We start from the raw sequence: 15,406 nt of genomic DNA on the forward strand, positions 1-15,406 counted from the left end.
TTCCTGTGAAGACAAGGGGCCGCATTTCCAAGGATGAATGGATATTCCACAGCAGTCCCCTTTCTGCTCTGAAGGCTCCAGGCAGGAGGGATGAAGGTGGGTTCAGGCATCAGAATGTTGATATCCCCAAGCCAGACCAGGAGGTGAGGGGTTGGAGTTAGGAGGCCACAGGTCAGGAAACCCCTCTCTCATCTCAGACCCTCTCTCTGTCCTGGTTTTGTGCTTTTGCTCCTGTAGCCTGATGGGCAGGGAGGGAAGGAAGCAGCTCTGGTGAAGCAGACACGTGCTCCTTCCATGCCTAAAGTGAGAGGCCTGCAGGACTTTTTGGCAGGGAGACTGAGATTAGACCTAACTCAGAGCCCTCAAGGGAAAAATGGGGATGAGAATACAAATCTCCTGGGGCAGAGAAGCTGAGTGGGCCAGCCAGGGGCAGGGACCCTTGCTTGTCACCCTGCCCAGGCATCTCACTCAGGCCCATTGAATGAGCACACCCCTCCCCCTTCAGAGAACCCTTGGCCTTGTGGGTGTTGTAGGAGCTGGTCTTCCTCTCCCCACGTGGCAGGAGCATACTGGAGGGGGCGGGAGGGTCAGGTCAGGAGATGGAGTGAGGGAGATGGCTCACCCACTGAGTGAGGGGCAAGGAGAGGACAGTGTCCACTGTGCTGGCCTTTATGGTAGGTCCAGGGTGGTCACACAAGTCACATAGGGATCAGAGAGCCCTTGGCTGCCTTGAATCCCACTGCCTCCTGGACTGGTGGAGGCTGTTCCTAGCGACAGAGGAGGGACCAAGGAGGGACTTGGCATGAGGACTCAGCACTCCTTGAGTCCTCTGAGCTCAGAGATTTGTGTGTGTGTGTGTGTGTGTGTGTGTGTGTGTGTGTGGCCTCAGCACTGTCCTGTTTCCCCACACTGGGCACAGGTGGGTCTCCTTCCCACCGTCAGGCAGATGTGCTATTACCACACTGTTCTCCAGACTCACCTGGTCATACTGCCCCTGGGGTGCACCCTGGAGAGACCCAATCACACACATATTTTACCCTTCCCACCCACCTGCCTCTCAGGACACCCACTTGCAGAGGCACGCTCCCCTGGTAAATGAGGGTACCCACCTCTCTCAAACCCAGGATCACAGTGCCAAAGGCTGGGTGCCAAGTACCACAGGGACCCTGGGAATGGTGCACACCAATGCACCTATGGCATTTCCACATGCACATACAGACACATGACCATACCCAGTGGTGTGCTGATATTTAGCAACTGGTTCTCCAGTTTACTGCTAAGATGGCACTGAGCACCAAGAGACGCACACTGACAGCTCTTTGGAGCAGGTATGAGCCAATTCTAACACCTTCACCCCGGTTCAGTATCCCTTGTAGAAATCACTTGGTGAGCCTCGCACACCACCTCTGGAAGCCACCAGAGGGCTGCACCTGGGCAGCAATGACTCATCAGGGAAGCTTTCCCCCAGTAGGTGCCTCCCTTTCCTAGCTTCACTCCTACCCCCTCTTATCTGGACACCACCTCTTGTCCCCTCTTCTCATTCCCTGTCACTTAGGGCTGCGAGGAGTTGTGGCTGGCACTTGGGCATGTCCCTTTCACTCTTGCTCCCTCCTTTCTCTTTCTGCCATGGCCAAGGCCCTAGGTATGCAAGGCGACCACCTGTAGTTAATTCAGGTAGGCTTCTGGGGGGAGGGGACAAGGCAATTCTAGGTGCTGCCAAAATCTCACACACTGTGCCTCAGTTTTCTGCCTCCTTGAGCTTCTTCATTCCTCCTTACTTTCTTCTCCCTGGTCACAAGGACAAGGGATCTGGTCCTTGGTGGAAACTGTGGCAAAAGGGAGGAGCCGCAGCTGGCAGGGTGGTGCAGCAGGTGGTGAGAGCCTTGCCAAGGGCCAGCGCCTCTGTCCTGCACCACGGGAACCTCGACTCCCTCCCTACTCAGAGCCTCTGCTCCTCACTTTGAAAACACGAGAAGACTGGACTAGGTGGTTTTAATTTCCCTCTTGGCTCTGACATTTTGGCATTTTCTATTTCTGAGATGCTCTAAACTCTTACTCAGTGGGAAGCTTCCTTAGAGCTAATCTTGCTCTCTTTCCCTGTCGCTCATGTGGGAGGAAAGGAAAGAAAGAGAAAGAGAAAAATGAAATGACATAAAAGGATGGAAATGAAATGAAAGAAAAAGGAAGAAATGGAAATGTAAAAAGGCAGAGGCGGGAAGGGCAAAGGGCTAGCCCTGGATGAAGTGAGGTTGCCAGAGGTGCTTGGTTGGGGGGGAGCATTGCTAGCGATTACAGCCCTGTCCTTTCTAGGTGAGTCTGTGAGGTGGGGACATTCTGGTCTTCCTGAGTCTCAGGTTGCACTGTGCAGAGCCTTGGCCTCGGCGTGCAGTGCCCGCCTGATTGGGGGCCAGGACCCAGGCCACACCTCTGCCAGGGCAGAGTATTTGCTGCTCCTTCTGAAAACTGAAACCACAAAATTGGCTTGTGGTTGGGTGGATATCAGTCACCGCTATTCAGCTTGGCTTCCTAGGATGACTAAGGAGATTGGAAACCACTCCCATTAGCCCCCCAAATTTTTAGAGGTGTCAGAGGTAGGGATGAAAAGTGGTTTTCTTTGGAGACTTTTGCTAAGTAAGGCCTGAGCTCTCGGAGGGCAGAGGGGCAGGGCTTGGGGGCTCAGGTTACCCAGGAGGGAGGTACATTATTCCTGGGCTTCCTCACCCAGTGACTTGGAGTTCAGTCGGGCTGGAGTGGCAGACACCAGGGTTCCCTTCAAAGTCTGCTTTCGGTCCTGCCTCTTCCAGCTGCAGGTTTTTCTTTTTTCTTTTTCTTTTTCCTGTTGTTGTTTTTAGTACTAGAGATTGAACACAGGGGCATTTTACCAGTAGGCTACATCTCCAGTGCTTTTTATTTTTTATTTTTTGTGGTGCTGGGGATTAAACTCAGGGCCTTGTGCCTGAGAGTGAGAGGCAAGCCCTCTACCGACTGAGCTATATCCCCAGCCATTTATTTATTTATTTTTTAATATTCTTAATTGTAGACGGACACAATACCTTTATTTTTGTTTATTTTTATTTTATTTTATTTTATTTTTTTGAATGTGGTGCTGGGGATCAAACCCAGTGACTCACATATGTTAGGCAAACGCTCTACCACTGAGTCACAACTCCAGCCCCCTTTTCACTTTTTATTTCAAGACAGGGTTTTGCTAAGTTGCATAGGGCCTAAGTTGCTGAGGCTAGCCTCAAACTTGCAATCCTCCTGCCTCAGCCTCCTGAGTTTGCTGGCATTACAGATGTGCACCACTGTGCTTGGCCAGCTCCTGTTCTAGAGGGAGCAGAGCCACTTGAGGGCAGAAATGGGCACAAAGGATTCCCTCTGTAGGGCCAGGCAGCTAAGCCGGGGCTTTAGCCTGGGACCAGAACCCTAGGTTGGAATTCCCCCACTGGCTCCCACTGGCTGTGTGCCCTGGAGACAGTCCCCTCCCCTCTCTGAGCCAAGGTCTGCGGGTGGTCTTTCAGGCAGCACTGGTGCAGACACTGGGAACTAGGTTGCACACACCCAGCCCTCAGCCTGGTTGGCATACTAATAGAGTTCCACAGTTCTAATTTCCTAGACCCTCCCAGAGTCTGGAGACGATAACTCAGGTGAACCTTGAGTTCAGGTGGAGGTGGGCCGAGAACAGATGCTTTCCTTTTCCCTTCTAGGACTCTAAAACACCCCTGGCCTGATCTCTTTTCTCGCTTCTTTGGTGATGGAAGCGCCAAGGCAGCATCCCCTGGTCTGTGTTACATAAGAGCATCCTTTAGAAAGTTTTGCCATTTTTATTGATCTGTAACATCTCAAAGCAAGACCTGCACTTGCCATGCAAATATACCCTCAAGGCAAGTCCCGGTGCTGTTCCCCATTGCTGCTCCCCAAGCCCCGCCCACAGAGGACACTGGAACTGCCTTGCCGCAGCCTCCCATCTTCCGCCCTCCGGATTCCCCCTGGGAGGCAGGAGGTGGGCTTTACCCGGGGCGCGGGGAAGGGGATCTCAGAGGTTTTTGGTGACTCTGAACTTGTCTAGCTCTTACTAAACCTCGATTTCCCCTTCCCGACATGAAAAACTTGAATTCTGTCCTCGCTGACCTTTTGTGCATCCTCAGTGCTCCTGGAAAAGGGGGAAAGCACGCAGACCTAGACCCTGACTCTGGGTCACCCGCACCCAGCCGGGCCACCACCCCAGCGCTGCCCTGCGCTGCCCTGCGCTCTCTGTCTGACTCTCGCTGTCTCGGTTTCTCTCCTTCCCTCCTTTCTCTCTCTCATTCTCCATCTCTCTTTCTGTTTCAGCTCCTTCATTCTCTTCTCCCCCACCCCCAGGCACGGGGGGTGTGGGGCGCGGCGGCACGTGCGATCCTATAGCTTGCTGGCTCCCGCCTTTCTCACCATGTCACCCCCAGTTTCCCCAAGGGAAGAGACCGTCCCCTGACCCTCCAGCCTTTATCCAGGGTTGGGGCGCGGGCTTCTGATCACCGGGTCTCTCTCGGAGTCTTGGAACAGGTGGGAAGGTTGAAGGTCTCCAGGGCACCTCTGTGACCTCCCCCCACCAGCGGAGCGCAAGGGGGTCCCCTGGTGGGAGGAAGTGGAGTCAGTCTGGTTTTCTGAGATGGGAAGTACCCACCTCCTGTTTTTATTTGTTCTAATTAGACATGACAATAGAATGCATTTCGATACATCATACATAAATGGAGTAAAACTTCTCATTTTTCTGGGTGTACCCAACCCACCTCCTCTTAAACTCCCGAATCCCCCAGCCTTTCCCCCCAAAGCTGGTGGGGTGTCATTTTATGGAAGGAGATAGAAGGAATTTGCTGAATGCCCAGGATGCAAGGTAGAGGAGGGGTACCCGGAGAGGGCTACCCACCCATCGTGCGCCTCTGGGAAGGGATGGAGAGCATATGTGGACACAGAACGTATGTGTGGACACCTTGTGCCACTCACAGTCGCACCAGAGGCATGACACCTCCCCTCCTCGCCCCGCTGGGAGCCCCGATAGATAGATAGATAGCCAGGCGGCAGGGGGAAGGGACAGGAAGGCAGGTAGCCCCACCCCCTCCCCGTGCCCACCAAGACCCGCCTCCCGGTGGCTGGCGAGGTCTCTGCCCCCTTGACTTTTCCCCGGCTTCGAAGAAACACCTCCCTTTAGGGGAAAGCGAGATGGTGAGGGGAAGCAGGGGAAGCACTGACTCGAGCAGAAGCATGAGCCTGATTTTCCAGTCCCGGCGGGGCGGAGGGAGATGGCACTGGGGACGCCCGGGCAAGGGGCCTGACTCAGAGCCAGAACCACAGTGCTCCTCCGCTATATTGTCGTCGGGGAACAAGAAGCCACCAGATTTATAAGAAACTGCGATTCATCTCTGTCCTCTTCCACTCCTCTGCAAGGGATTAAGGTTCGACTCAAGGAAGAACTTGCAGCCTGGGGCAAGGAAGGCACTGCCTCAAATGATTTTTTGGGTGGTTGTTGCTGGTATCAGAGATTGAAACCATGAGTACTCTATTATTGAGCTACATCCCCAGCCCTTTTTATTTTAACATAAAGTCTCTAAGTTGCCCAGACTGGCCTCAAACTTGGGATCCTCCTGCCTCAGCCTCCTGAGTGGCTGGGATTACAGATGTGTACCACCACACCTGGCTTCGCATGATCCTTTTGGAGGTCTTCCCTGGGTTTGTTCAAGACCGAATGGCACGTTCAGGGAAGCTTCTGAGCCAGAAACAGGGTCCTCCATTTCCCCAACCCAAAACAGGAGCTCTGAAATCCCACATATCCCCAGGGCTACTGCTGAGGCTGCAGCAGGGGCGGACAGAACCCCCAGAGTGGCAGACAGTCTGGTTGGCAGTGAGGGAGTGAGGCAGCTGGCAGCTCCAGCCAGCTCTGCCACCCACTTCTTAGCCACTGGCTCACAGGTCCCAAGGTGAGAAGCAGGAGGGGAGAGCGCAGGTTCTGTTGGGAGGCAGGTGTGATGAATCTCTTGGGGCGGGGGCAGAGGGAGGGCAGCAGCCCCGCCTGGCAGGGGGCACTCCTGGCACCATCCCCCTGTTCCTAGGAGTGGCCCAGGCTCCCCTCCACTCAGAAACACCAGTCTGGCAGTGGACTTGATAGCCAGGGCAGGGGAAGGGGAGAAGTGGGGACTGCCCCTGCCTCCCACTCCTGCACCCAGAGACCAGGCCTTGCTTGTCCTTCTGGTCTGGACCCCTTTTCCTCCACTGCCGCCCCATGCCTAGCCTGGCATTGGCTGTGATGGAGCCGGTCCCTGCCCCTTTCCGCCCCTCAGCCCTGCTTCCCATCCCTCCTGCTCTATAAAGGAGACAGAGTTGCCGAGGGCTGGGGTCCAGGTCTGCAGGGTCATCAGACAGGAAAGGACAGCAGGAGAGTGAGAAGAGGAGGCCTGAGTTGGGGTGAGAGGTGAGAGAGGACATTGGGACACCAGGAGTGACTTCCCAGAGCACAGGGGAACACTAAGCAGGTGACCTAAGGAGCTCTGAAGCCCCACATGTCCCCAGGGTTACTGCTGAGGCTATGGTCCTGCCTTTCTCCAGAGTGGAGGGAGGACTCTGAACCCGGACATCTGGTAAGGAGAGAGATTAGGGAGGCACATGACAGCCTGGGGAAATTGTGTCACCCCTCAGCGTCAGTTTTCCATCAGTGAAATGGGAATAACGTAACACCTTCTAGACACAGGAGAGGGAGCCTCAGCCCAGGGCATGGTCCAAGCACAGGCTGGTCATCGTGGGACCTCAGTTTCCTTGTCCATAAAATGAAGATAAGGGGGGTGGGGCTGGGGATGTGGCTCAAGCAGTAGTGCGCTCGCCTGGTTCCATCCTCAGCACCACATACAAACAAAGATGTTGTGTCCGCCGATAACTAAAAAAATAAATACTAAAATTCTCTCTCTCTCTCTTTAAAAAAAAAAAATGAAGATAAGGGTCCCAGCCCAGTTGACCTCAACTCCACTGTGAAGTCTAATGTCACAAGAGTATGCATTGTCTGGAAGTGTTCTCCTGTCCCTTGCTCCCCACCCCATGTGCTCCCCACCCCATGCGCCCCCCCCCCAGCAGCATTAGGGATGAATAAAGAGAAGAACTTGGGTTTTGCAGTTTCGAAGCTCATGGAGGCAAGGGACGAGACCAAGTACTAGCTAGATGTGGCAATATGTTCAGGGTAGCAGGGAGCTGGGAGCTCTGAACCTCAAGTAGAGAGCCCAGGTCAATGTGTGTGTGTGGAGAGAGAGAGAGAGAGAGAGAGAGAGAGAGAGAGAGAGAGATGTGCAAAGAGATGGGTCCAGTGTCTCCACTCCCAGCTACTCCCAGTTTCTAAGAACTTGCGTGACCATAAATCCTGGCCTGCAGGATCTGGTGCCAGTGATTGAAAAGAAACAAAGCCAGGCATAGGGAGGAGGAAATGACAGGCAGTGCACCAGCTTTCTACCTGCTGTGGCCAGAGACATGGGTCCAGGAGCCATCTCGGGGCCCTGCACAGAGTGCCAGCTGCCCATGGCCCTGGTGGAAGGAGGTTGGCAGGACGCCTTGTGACACTTGCTGGGTAGCTGAGGGGGGTGAGCAGCAGACATCAGGCTCCCGGGGAAATTGCAGACTTGTGTGTCAGAGCAGATCTGTGTCTGGGGTGGTAAGTGGGGTTAAACTCAAGGTCAGACCTAGCCAATCCGTTTTCACACCCAACATGGCCCTGGGTGCTTGCCCAGCATGGTGGTGACGGGAACCCAGGTGCCCACTCAGCTGGAGATGGAGCTGCTGGGAGCCTGGTGACTGGTTTGTCCCTCTGCTCTGGGTACCGGTTGCTGGGCTGCTTTCTGCCCATGCCTGGGATTCAGGAGGAGAGAGGTGTGGGGTCCCAGGCCTCACTTCCGCTCCCAGGTTGCAGGTGCCAGTCTCCAGGTGAGTTCCAGTGAATTCAAAAAGGGGAGGTGACTGAGCTGCAGTGCAGGGAGCTGTGGAAGGACAACTAGAAGAACAGGGGAGGGGACCCCACACTAGTAGGCATCTCAGATTTCCGTACAGACCAGGCACCGAGCCCCTGTCTGCTGAGAGCTCAGAGATCATCAACCGTCCTGGACCCGTGGGACCGTGGGGCTCCTGCTTCCTCATGCTCTGCCTTTCCCAGGCCACTGTGGTGTTCATTGCAAGAGTCAAGAAGGCAGGAAAGGGGGCTGGGGATGTGGCTCAAGCGGTAGCGCGCTCTCCTGGCATGCGTGCGGCCCGGGTTCGATCCTCAGCACCACGTACAAACAAAGATGTTGTGTCCGCCGAGAACTAAAATAAATAAATATTAAAAAATTCTCTCTCTCTCTCTCTCTCTCTCTTAAAAAAAAAGAAGGCAGGGAAGGAGGGAAAAGGAAGCTCCCAGAACAAGTTGAAGGGCCAGAGTGGACCCCCAGCAAGATGCGGAGTTGGCAGAATGACAAAGGGGACGCGGTGGTGGGTGAATCCATTCTGATATATAGGGTCAGTTAGCAAGCTGCGTTTGCAGCAAGGGAACCGAAGGCTAACCTAAGGCTAGAAGGTAAGAAGAACTTCCAGATTGGCCAATAGTCTTGCATTTTCTGGGACAGACTTGGTGTACACGGTGTGGGTTAGGCAGCGGTGGCATGGCCTGGCCTTTGAGGAGGAAGATGGGAGGTGGGTAGAATTCCAAAATGTCCCCATGAGACAAGGCTCGGGGAGGCAGAAAGCCAGCTCCTGGGCCTGCAGCCGTCTTGTCCCCACTCCCTGCTCACCCGCCTCTACCAACACTCCTCAGCCCCCACCCAGTGAGGCCACAGCCCTGGGGAAGCTACTTGCGTTCTCACCAAGGGCCCAGTGCCGGCTGTGGCTTCTTCCCTCTGACCTATTTTTTAATCATTTGATAGGATTTTCCCCCCCAAACCAAAGCCCTGGCCCCCTGGGCCCGTCAGCTCCACCGCGTGTCAAAACCACCCCTGTCACTTTGCGTTGGTTTCTCAGTCCAGCAGCCCCTCCCCGCAGGGCCTGAGAGCGATGGCTAATTACCCAGCTGCGGAGCGCCCCCCCACCCTTGCCCTCCACCCCAGTCCCAACAGAGGAGCCCTGGAGGCCTGCTGTGAGGAGACACTGGGGCCTCTCACCCTCCTACTGTGTGGCAGGAAGTCCTTCCTGCTGTCTAACCTCCATTCTTCCCTCTGTCCTGCCCCTAGTGGTGCTGAATCACAGGCACAGAGGCTATTGGTTTAGACTGGAAGAGACTTTGGGACACAAAAGGTCAACCAGCCTCCTGCCCTGAATTTAGTGATGTCATTGTCACTCTGGCTCTCACAGAATTCTAGGGAATGGTCTCTGCCAACTGACTCACTCTACAGAGCAGACAAATGTGGTAGAAGGAGAGAACCTAAGGTTATCTGGGGCTCGTGGTGGAACCAGGATTAGAACCCAGAGCTCCCTGTCGATTCGCCTGCTTCTGGGTCTTCTCCATTCTAGTCTGTTTCTGTGTCATGTGCAACTCTGAACCCACCCATGACGAGGTGCCTTCCCTGCCGTGTGCACCCCTGGGCTTTCTCCTGGGGTCTCCAGGCTGTCCACCATTAGGAAGTCTGTGCCTTCACATTCCCGACACGCACCTGCTGTTCCCTCTTCCCTCCTCTTGCGTCCATCCCTGGGCCACCTCATCCACTACCCCAGACAGGAGCTCCTCCTTCCACCCACAACTTTAGCCAGCAGGACAAGCCAAAGGGCCCCAGGCCAGAGACAGACAGGCCAGAGTAGACCCACAAATACAGGCTCCGTTCCAGACAGACGACAGACACGCAGTAGACACACAGAGAGCTAGACAGACCTCATGAGGCTGGCTGATGTGGCAATACCCACACAAACATGGGAGACTCAAGCAGGTGGAGACCAGAGATGGAGAGGAGGGTAGGGAACCTGCACTCAGGATGCGCACAGCTCCACACAGCTCCCTGGATAGAGGTGGAGAATCAGACAGATGGCAGAGACAGGGGGGGGGGGGGAGATATGAGAGGACGCAGAACTACAAGGATAGTATGGCTCACAGGAAGTAGGCAAGGCCTTGAAGAGAGGGGGCCAAGTGGGGCCTGTTGCTGTCCTCTGGCCAGAGGTCCTGGGGCTTTGCAGGAGGCCAGGCAGAGCATCGCTGTGCCAGGATGTCTTGCTGAGTCTCCCTGATGGGAGCTGGGAGGATCCCGGCTGCACAGGGTTAACCCCTCAGCCCGTCTTCCCTCCCCTCCATCCCCTTCCCGGGGCTTCTCTCCCTCCCTCCTCCCCCAGCTCCCTTCACCCAAAGCCCTGGGCACCCCCCCAACTTGGTAACCAGACCCTGCTTCCTGTCTGAGATTAAAGGCCTGTCTGCTGAGATTCCCCAGGAAGGGGGGGCACAGCCTCTCCCCAGGGCCTCCCTGAAGCATACTCTGGCATGTCCCCACGATGACAGAGGTATTCAAGTGCCCAACGTCTTAATGTCCCTTGAAACATTAAGTGGGAGCCATAGTCTCCCTGCACACCACTTGGGGAGGTGTGTGGGGTGAGGGTCTTATGTGAGGAGCTGGGTGGAGCAGTTAGATCTAGAGAGGATGGAAAATCAGAGAGGATGCCCATGGTGGGTGAGAGGGACTGAAGTGCAGGCTCAGGTGTCATCTGGAGTCAGAGGACAAGGGGCTTCTAGCTGGGACAATGCAGTGTTCGGAGCTCCCAAGGGCGACCTGGGGATGTGAGCCTGGAGCCCTTGACCTTGGGATCATCTCTCTATTCTGTGTTCACACTGACCACCTGGTGCTGGGTGCTGGGACTCAGAACTCCTGCAGCTGTCACTGCAGGGGAGGGGGGGGCATCTACAGGTGCTGTCACTCCTTTACCCCTCCCTGGCTGTTAATCCGATGGTTCCGGCCATGCCTGGTGAAGGTCTGGCAGTCTGGGCCTGGGTGGGGGTGGGGGTTCAGGGCTGGTGGACGGGCAGAGTCAGGTGCCCCAAGGATCCCTGGGAGGCTGGATGAGGGACAGGAGCAAGGGGTAGGGCTGAGGGACTGGACCACGGGGATTTCTCCATGTGCGAGTGTGTTCACACGTGTGGGCATGATGCGTGTGCACAGGTGGGCGTGTTGTGAGTCCACACCTGAGGGGCAGTGGGCAGAGGGACTGGAGAACGATGGCCCCTGGGTCACCTTGACAGGACCTCTTTCAGGGTGGAGACTAATCCTCATTCATTTGTGACCCCAGAGTCCACAGGGTCTGATTTATCCCAGCCCTGAGCACTGGAGACTCCAGGGAATGGTATGCAGGCGTCAGAGACAGGCCTGTCTCCTCTTGCGATGGCATCTTCTGAACAGAAGGGTTCTCTTTTGGCTCAAGGCCCTATGTGGAGACTGGGGGATGGATTGGAGGGACCCTTTATGGATAAGCTTGTGAGTCAGAGGGAAAGAAGGGAAGATCAGGTAGCTGGGAGGAGAGGAAAGAGGGACAGTTCAGCTCAGCCTGCTCCTCTGTTTTGCTCCTGCCTTAGGACAGAGCCCCTCAACCTTTACAGACAGAATTAGTCCTGGCAGAAGATCAATTAGCTCCATTTACTGACAAGGAAACCAGAGAAGTTAAGATACTCCACTAAGTCAAACAGCCAGCGAGGGTTGGAATTGGGCTTCCAATCCAGCCAGTTTACTACGTCTACCCCATTCCCCTCTGCATGGCCTTTGGTGCCTCAAAGCCTCCCAGCCTCTGTGGACCTCCCTTTCACAGGTGGGGCGTCTCTCTCCCTTTCTTCTCTCTTGCATTTCTCATGAGTCCCCTTCTGGGTGTCCAAATTTGTGGTCCCTGTCCCTCTCCATCTCTGAATCTCTTTCAGAAATGCACTCTGAAGTTCTCCCTTTGCTTTCTCTTCCCCATACACCTTACCCTCCACCCGCCCCCCTTTCAAGCCTCCAAGGCTGGAGGGCAGAAATCCTGGGTCCTGGCGCCCTGTGCTCTGAGTGTCCGCCACCCGCTGTCTGTCCCCTCCCCAACCCCCTCATCTCGCCTCTCAGCCCTAGCTGAGTATGAGCCCACCCAGGAGGTTTCCAGGTCTCCAGAGGGGACCTCAGCCCTCAAGCCGCCTTGTGGATTGGCGGGGGATCATCTGGTCCTCAGCGTTGAAAAAGAAGTCCAGCGCCTGTGGCTGCCCTTTTCAACTGTCATCATCCTCCTTACACCTTGCAGCACCACCCTGCAGTGACCCGCAGGCCCGACCTGGAGGTAGGAGAGGCCAGTGGGAGGGGGCTGCGAGCCTCTGGTGCCCAGCTTCACCCAGACCCTAAAATGTGCAGATTCTGGCTCCGCTGCAGGCCTGGGAATCAGAATCTCCAGTGGCAAGTCCCAGAAATCCACATTCCAGAAGCTTCCTGGCACAGTGTGGAGCAGGGGCAGAGCAGTGCCGTGTGACCTCAGGGCAGCACCTATAATTTTTGAATCTTGATAGGAAGCAACTTGTTCAAAAGGAAGTTTAGAACACTTTAGAGGACAGCGGGGTGAGCCAGCCAGTGCCGAAGTAGGGGTGCAGGGGCAATCTTCTTTTCTGCTTTCTATTATTATTATTATTATTATCATTATTATTATTAGGGTTTGAACTCAAAGGCTTTGTACCAATGAGTCATACCCCCAGCTCTTTTATTTCTTATTTAGAGACAGGGCCTCCCTAAGTTGCTGAGGCTGGTTTTGAACTTGCAATCCTCCTGCCTCAGCCTCCCACACTGCTGGGACTACAGGTGGGCACCACTGTGCCTGGCCTTTCACTCATTATTATGACTCTCCCGGACTCTTGGAGAAAGAATACTGGGCCAGGAGTCAAGAGACCAGGGTACAAGGTTAACTCTGTCACAAATGGGGTGTGTGACTTTGGTAAGTCATTCTATTCCCCATATTTGCAATCCAGCCTGTCTCCTAGAGTCTGATGCTGGTTGGAGACTCTCTCCCCACTCCCAGGCCCCACCCTGTGTTTCTCCTTCCCACCCCACTGGGGCCGGCCTTTGGATGCTCAGCGAGCAGATGGGGTTCTAGAAGAGAAGTGAGGAGGTCCCAGGGGGCCTTGTCTCCTAGCTCCTTTTTTTCCCACCTTTCCAGCCCTGGGGCCTGGGAAGGGGGTGAGGTGGCAGCAGGAAGAGGAGGTGTCACTGCCAGGGTTCTTCTCACCTAAGCTGGCAGAGGGGCGGGACTGGCAGTGGTGACACCAGGGCCACTCAGCCCCCGCTTTTCACAAGCACTTTCTTTTTTGGGTGGAAGAAATTGGAGGAAGATGGGCGAGGAATCTGGGGTTAATGAGACAGGCTGTAAGACCCTCTTACAGCCCATTAGGTTATAGGGAGACCACTCCAGTTCCCCTTATCCTCCAGAGACATGTTCCCAGGGCCTCCTGATTCTGAGATTCATAACCCCTCCTACTCTGGAAAGCTGGGTGGGAAGTCAGGTCATCCTATTCAGAAGCAGGAGGATGGACCACTTGACCTGAAAAAGAGGAGAGGGAGAGAGGAGGAGCAACAAGACTCCATTTGGCCTTCTACAGTCAACCACTTAGTAAAAGTGCCCCCCCCCAAAGAAGTGGCAGGATTCCACAGTCTCATGTCTCCTGGGGAAATCATTCAGGTGAGTCTTACGGAAATCTCTAATGTTTTACAAAAAGTGGCCAAGGGCAAGGTCACCCTCTTTCAAGCTATGCTGCCCCACTTCGAACAGCAGGCAGAAGCTTCCGCCTTCCTCAAGGCTTGGAGAAATGTGGGTAAAGGGCAGGGGAGGAGACCAGACCTGGGTTTCTGGTGCTGTCATGTATCCGGTCTCCATCCTCAAGAGATGTGTTGATTCTCTCTCCCCCACCTTCCCTGGGTCATGCCCGCCTCCTGGGGTCCCCAGTTTCACCTTCGCCTGCCAGCCTGCCTCTTGGTTCAGCTCTAGTTGGGAGCAGAGAGCTCCCATGGGCCCCTCAGGGTGAAGTCCTGTTGGGCTGGGACAAAAATATAGAAATGGGGCTGGCCCCTAGGGGAGAATTAGGGCTGGCAGGAATGGGGGAGAGAGGAGAGGTTAACCTTTAACATGATGAAACTGTTTTAGTTTTCAAAACGCTCTTTAAAATGTAAATCTCTACATGTTGATTTGAAAAAAAAAATTCCATGACACCTTGTTGAGTGAAAAAAAAAAAAAAAAAAACACTACAAAACATCATGTACAGTGTTTATAGAAAGTTATGTATTTGTGTGTGTGCAGAAGACAGAGACAGAGAGACCTTGTGTAGGAGTGACACCTGGAGGGATGCCCACCAAAATGTTAATTCTGTTTGCCTTTGGGGGCTAATGTTTGGGAAAGATTTATGTAGCTTTGCTACATAAAGCTTTTGCTTTTCTGTATAGCTAATATCCTTATACACAGGACAACCCACAATAGTGCTAATTTCCATTGAAAGAAAGAATACTTTTTGTTAAAAAGTGTGCCTATAGTAGCAGAAAAGAAAAATCAAAAAAGACCCACCTCTGTAGCCATCAGCTGAGGCGGCCACCAGAGCATGTGCTGGGCTTCCTTCCTGTCTGCCAACTCTGAACTCTTCCAAGGGCTTTCCATCCAGACTGGAAAGTGCTACACACTGATACTGGCTGGTGTCACGGCACCCCACTTGCAAAAGCAGATGTGTTTATTTCCCCAGTCCATGTTGAGACCTGTGAGGATGATTTTCAGGCAAGGGAAGTGACTTGTCCAGGTCATGTGTACACGAGTCACAAGCAGGGACTCTGAGCCCTGGTAGCCTAATACTGCTTCCAGCGCCCACGTTTGAGAGTTTTTTTTTTTTTTTTTTTTGGGGGGGGGGGCAGATTTGACCAGCCTAGCCCTGCTCAGCAGAGTCCAGGGCTGTGCCAACCTGGTATGGGCGGCTGAGAAGACAATCCCCTTTAAAGACCCTGCTGCCCACCAAGTTCTAGGTCTGCTTCTGAGCAAGATGCCCAGACAGAGGCCACCCCGGCCTCTGGTTGGAAAAGGAGGGAAACAGCTTCAGGCAAAGTCACTTAGCACAGAGCCTGGGCACAATAGCTATCTCTTGAATATTTATGTTGAGGCAGCTTGGAGCCTGCCAATGGGGTGAAAATGTCCAGCTAGTCCCATCTTGGCCATCCTCACAGGCTTCTGTAGGAGAGGTCTCTTGAGCTGAGCTTTCAAGGATGAGTGAAATGTCCCCGAAGTTTGAGGGGAGAGAAATGGACAGTTGTTTCAGGTGGCGGCATTGATTCTGCCAGAGGGCAAGGTCTACAAGCAGAGTTTCAGGTCTCTGGGGTTCGCTCATCTGCACTGTGCAGGGGGCCCTCCAGTCCTGGCCAACCGCGGAGGATTCGCCAGAGTATTAGCCACGAGGGGGCGGGGTGAGGCGGGGCGGGGCCGA

The sequence above is a fragment of the Callospermophilus lateralis genome, chromosome 11 (assembly GCF_048772815.1).
Source record: "Callospermophilus lateralis isolate mCalLat2 chromosome 11, mCalLat2.hap1, whole genome shotgun sequence".
In the NCBI taxonomy this organism is placed as follows: domain Eukaryota; kingdom Metazoa; phylum Chordata; class Mammalia; order Rodentia; family Sciuridae; genus Callospermophilus; species Callospermophilus lateralis.